Source organism: Amphiura filiformis, unplaced genomic scaffold (assembly GCF_039555335.1).
Source record: "Amphiura filiformis unplaced genomic scaffold, Afil_fr2py scaffold_594, whole genome shotgun sequence".
NCBI classification, from domain to species: Eukaryota; Metazoa; Echinodermata; class Ophiuroidea; order Amphilepidida; family Amphiuridae; genus Amphiura; species Amphiura filiformis.
The window spans coordinates 283,858-289,857 of NW_027306058.1; the positions used below are offsets into that span (position 1 = coordinate 283,858).

General features: G+C 34.8%; 1 protein-coding gene across 1 annotated transcript in view; it reads right to left on the reverse strand.

Annotated features, from left to right (window-relative positions):
• Positions 1 to 4,241, reverse strand: part of LOC140145703 (uncharacterized) — a 28,276-nt gene extending 24,035 nt beyond the window's left edge. Inside the window, exon 1 of the mRNA XM_072167385.1 lies at positions 4,123 to 4,241. The gene's annotated coding sequence lies outside the window, so the exon portion shown is untranslated. The remainder of the gene's footprint in view (positions 1 to 4,122) is intronic.
• Positions 4,242 to 6,000: the final 1,759 nt, after the last annotated feature.

Consider the following 6,000-nt stretch of genomic DNA (forward strand, 5'->3'; position numbering starts at 1 on the left):
CCTCCCAGCCAAGTTTCACAGAAATTGGAGTTATTTTTTAGAATTGGCAATTCAAGCGATTTGTGTTTCGGAGGCTTCAGTTAACAACACAGGTGATCATAAAAGTAGAATATTTGGCTAAATACTACAAGTTGACATGAAAAAATAGGTAAAAAATATCACAATTACCAATTTTCATGCTTTGCTTCTAAGTATTGAATTTCAGTTGTGACAAAAATTTAATTATCACAGCAAGTCATTTTTTTTTGTTTCGGAGGCTTCATGTTAACAATGGTTAAACATTGCAGAAGTAGTTTTTTTGAAAACAACACTGTTGGGATCATCTAAGCTGTTATTTTCTTGTGTGTATTGAATCAATGATTCTATGCGGCAGATATTGTAGATTTATCACATGTTAATTTTTTCACCCATTTGTTAAGTATGGTGTTTTTTGCATGTGAAGCCTCCGAAACAGGCTTTTATGGGTATCAGTATATTTTTCAAACATTAACCATAATATCAACAATTTTTTTAATTTATGACATTCTGCACATATCAAGTAACAATTACAATGCAGATATCAGTATGAAACACACCAATTTAGATATGCATAGATGATAATTAATCTTATTGTTGTTTCGGAGGCTTCATTTGTTTCGGAGGCTTCAATTGTTAACGGAAAGTTTGTATTGGGTCCCATTTTCAAACGGTGATATATAACTCCACGATTTAAAAACAAGTGACTTGAGGATCTACTTTGCTACATTTTGATAAATAGATTGGATGAGCTCTTTTATTTATATTTGCCCAAGCTTGCTGAACAGTTTGTTTCGGAGGCTTCAAAAAAGTTAACGGAAAATCGGCTCTTTGAAGTCAAGATTTTATAAAAATTTTATAAGCTTGCAAATCGACTAATTTTTGTTACCCATTTCAAGTTAAGATATCAACTGTTATGAATCAAGAAGAAGTGAAGAAATAACCAAGAATTATGAACCAAAGCTATACCCACAAAGTTTGTTAACAATTGTTAACGGAAAATGAAGCCTCCGAAACGACAAATATCGAAGTCCGGTTCTCAAAAATACAGGGCTGTTCAAAATTAAATCTAATGTGGCAGTGTTTACTGAACATATGACCGTACCGTGACTTTCAGGATAAGAAAAATATCCATGAACTAACTGAAGAAAACACAGGGTTTTACAAAAATGTTACTATTTTTTATAGTTTTTCAAAATGGCAATATTAAGTACATTTAAGCCTGCTAAAACTGAACGCAGTAACTCCCAAATATGATTATGCTACCCAAGGTAGCTGCTAACTAGATGACTTATGTGGCTTTATTGGAACACGACGGATCAAAATGTTAAAAATCCAAAGTTACACCCTTTACCGTGAAAATGACCATATACCCTAGCATTTCCTTTGATATCCTACATATATTTTCTGTACCCCATTCGCCAAGAAATTAAGTTTTTCGCAATTCTTTTATTCTTTCCGGACCACAGCATACATTCATATTACCCAATACTCCATTTCCCCATCTAATTTCAAGCAGCTACCCGTGGCGGAGCGGTCAAAGCGATGGACTCCTATCCATTTCTGAATTTTTGCTCCGGTTCAATCCCGGGCACAAGCTGATTTTTGCAATGTTTTATTAACCAATTTATTGTCGTAAATCAAGTATAACACAATTTTAAATATCCATTGCTATTGTGATATTATTTTTATTTTATCAAGGAAACTTGTTGGATTTTCATTTTATTTCTATTCAATTCTCAGAAATTTACAAATAAATAAAAATTAGCAATAAAGTTTACGTTCTTTCCCATTGCGATTTCAAACGTACGTATCGAACGGCAGTGGAATCTATTCAAAATCACTCTCCTGTGACGGGATTTTGAATATGTGACCCGTTCCGACAAACCAGGGAAGTAAGTAAGTCGCATTTTTGACATTTCATGATTTGAAATGTAAGCACGAGACAATAAGCTTCAAAATGATACCAAAATTATATTCAAGATATGGATAATTCTATAGATGTTACCTTGATATTTTTGCGGAACTGTAATTATTCTGAAAAATGGGCTAATTATTTTTCTACTTTACACAGGATTGAATAGGGACTATCATTGTTCAACTGTCAATTATTGATTAAATAAACCTCTTTTTAATAAGTACTTTCAAGGATTTGAACTCAGTCCCAAGGTCAGATACCATGAAATTAAGAATTCCATTTTTTTTTATGTGAATGTCATCTTTAAAGGTCTATATCTCAAAAACATGCCTGGCGACTTGTTCCGGGTTTTGTTGGAGCTGGTCACATATAATGCACGGGTATTCGATACTTATATACTACTACTGCTTAATCGGCTGCGTGACCGGTATGCCTATGTAAAAAGCTGGTGAAAATTACCAACCACAATAAAATTTGCAGTCAACCACCACAACGTTAACATTAACAAAAGCTGGACTGTAAATGTATGTCCCTTATATGAACTTTATGTCTGGTTTCCTTTTATTTGTACATGGTGTGTGTAGCACGTACACAGTTTTAAAACTGAGTTGCATGCATGAGCACATTAAAGCCTTAATGTACGATTTCATTCAAATTTTAAATTTGTTATTCTATACTCAAAATGCTGAAATAATACTAGTAATAATTGTAGGGAAGGGTTTGGTTTCTGTCCATTTTGAGCTGAAATAACAAGGTAAATTGAAGAATCCCTACTGGTTATTTTGGCCGTTTGACATGCAGTTCTATAGGAGGACATAAAGTCATAATTTTATGAATTATATGAACTTTGCTCTGTTGACTTACAAACTCAACAAATTTGACTGATTCTATTTAGGTGGAAGTTGAGACATGTGTAAACATTACAAATATACCAAAACAAATCAGGTTTGAAAAAAATTAACCAATTTCATATCGTATAGTAGACTTCTCCGTAGTCCACTTGCCCATTTTGCACACTCTGGCTATTACATTTAAGCATAAAACTCTGATTTATATTGATTTGTGTGCAACTGATAGATTTTCACATCTGTATCTGATCTTTTCAGTCACCGCACTCCCTCTGTTTGTTAGCTTCCCAAGTCGTGGTTCGTTATCAATAAACTGGTAGATTCCAAAATCAGAATTGTTCAGTATTAAAGTGAGCCATTATAATTATGCTAGATAATGTTGCATTCTTGTATTGTCACTAATCATCTGATATTCTTAATTCTTTATGACCATTTTACTATTGAATAGGCCCCTACTTTAATTTTAATAAACATCAGTATAATTTTGAGTTCAACGAAATGGGTTCATCATGACTAATAATAACATATTTTTAATAAAATTCGACTATGGCATAGTCTAATCGTATAGGCTATATGGCTTTAATAATTAAGGGAATACCCCCCCCCCCCCGCATGATGAAATGGTGCACAGTAACTTAAAATACGGTACTGAATGTTTTGAATAAGCCTACGTAGGCCTACATGACATATTATGTTAATTAAATGGGTCGACAGCTCCTCTTAAAAAGTGAGATTTTGGTATCAGAAGAAAACTCACATTTTTCTCAATATCAACCAGATTATTACTGACGGCAGTCAAATACGGCAACATGATATATTTCATATAGGCCTAGGCCCTTTGGCAAAAAAACAAAACAATTATGGATTGCTAAGTAACATCATTAGGGCCTACTCATTTAAATGTCACTGATAAAGGCCTATAGGCCTACATACTATGTATTTTGGTTTGGATATAGGGGCTGTGCAATAAATGAGCCCTGGTGGGAAAAATTGGGGGGAAAAGACATTTTTGGCACGCCATTTGAAAATTGTACCCCCCCGGCCCATAATTATTGCACAGCCCCTTAGGCCTATATTATCGCCCATTGAACGTGCCAAGATTGCAGGTCTAGGTCCTAGGCTACATGCATTTCCCTACATAATTATATATAGGCCTATATACATGTAGGTCTACATGTGACATACATTGTAACTAAAAATGCTCCCCACTAAACAAGATAAGAGCCAAGAGCGTGTTTTGCATGTTTGATTCATTCTGACAAAATGTGGAAATAACGGTAGCAGTGTTAAACACGCATAATTATTATTAGAAAAACAGAAAGTATAGTTTAAAATACTTACTCTTTACACGCGTACACGACTATCAGATACTAGAATAATGAAGTAAGACACTCTGTAGTATAAAATATCCATGTAACATGCACCACAAGGACGCAAATGGCCGCATTATAGCGTTGGGCGATACTCAATACTAGATACCGCCGATACCAGTGGTATCGGTATCGATGGTCGATACCCGGGGGTCGATACCATTAAGTATCGGCCATTCTCCGATACGCTAATTTTTGACAGAATATAAAATATAAAATGTATTATTTAATTGAACCTATTGAAAACAAAAATATTCGAAAATTAGAAACAAATATAAACAAATATTCTTATCATTCTAATGTCTATGATTCATTCTCTATTTGCGACTTCAGGTAGCGAATAAATTGTGTGGTATCCCTACACTCTAGTTCACCACGTAAACTTGTATGGCTCAAAATTCGAACCGCTCGCCATTTAAGTTGTCCAGAGACAACGTATAAGTTCCTTGTAGGCCTACTAGCCTACACTATCTCGCAACTACTAGCACTGGCTGTGCAATTGAATTAAATTTTGAATTAAATCTGAACAGCGTTCGAATGCATTGTCTATGGGATATACATTCAGCGGCTCACCGGGGCGGCGCACGTACATGAAAAAACAAACATTTAATTTGTTAAAACGCAGTAGGCCTACGTATGGCTCTAATTTTTTCAGGGTGTGTTTGTTATATTATATTCATTTATTGCAATTTTAAGGTCAACATCTCGATTTTGAAAATGTTACTTTAAATAACAAACGTTTTTCTAACGTAACGTCGAAATAGCGACCTATCAAGCACATTCTACACCACATTTCGCCATACTGCATTTTAGAAACGCTTGCTGTTAAAATAAGAAATTGTAATTATTACACAGGTCACGGCAACCCTGTGACCTTTACGGAAAAAAAGCCGAGTGGCAGGTTTTTCAAATAAATATTTTCTGTGTAAAAACTGTACCATCAGATAGGTAATGGAATATATGAATATTAACTGTAGGCCTACATCTATCATAACAATTTTTGATAACAACTTGCGTCACAATTGATCTAGTATAGAAGGTAGATAATTTATTGGAATTAAGTGAAAATGAATTCTGTAAAAACTGTAATTTTTTTATGTAATTTTCACATTAGACCCCACAAAAGATTACCGTTTTGTTGTTATGATAATCTAATCTTTTGATTTCGTAAATAAAATTAGGGGTCTAATGTGGATTTAGGATGTAAACTGGAACAAACCAATGCCTTGTCAAAAGCATTTGCTTCAAAATGGAGTTCAGATGCAGTTCGTAATACATCTTCCGCCAACTTGCGGGAAACCACATGCACAGCAGTACGTGGCCGATATCAATATCGATTTTATGTATTGTGTATGTAGGCCTATTCATAGGTCCCTCGTATTAATTGTCTCTATGCGCTTGAGAATATCAACAATATAAATAATGCACATTAATGTTTTAAGCAGATAAAAAACTATAAAATTCCAAAATATGATGTAGTAATGAAGTTGCGATTTATTAATATTATATGTTTAAATTTTCACGATGACACTATCAAGTCCTTCGTGGCCGAGCGGTCTAAGGCGCTGGTCATATGGTATACGTGATAGCGGCGTAGTGCAGCGTGGGTTCGAGCCCCGCCTCTGCCTAATTAAATTTCCTTCTTTTTTTAAATTTCATTTTATGTTAGGGACATGTGGCTGGGAGAATGTATGTATGGCGAAGAGTGGTGTGATCACATTCGGAGTTTAAGGCCTCGTATCCATAGGCTGTTCCCTTGTGGCGTGTGCCCTTGTTCCGTGTTTCCTTTTTCCATGTGACCTGCCACACAGACAACGAACCTTTGTTTTGCTTAGTGGCCGTATCCATA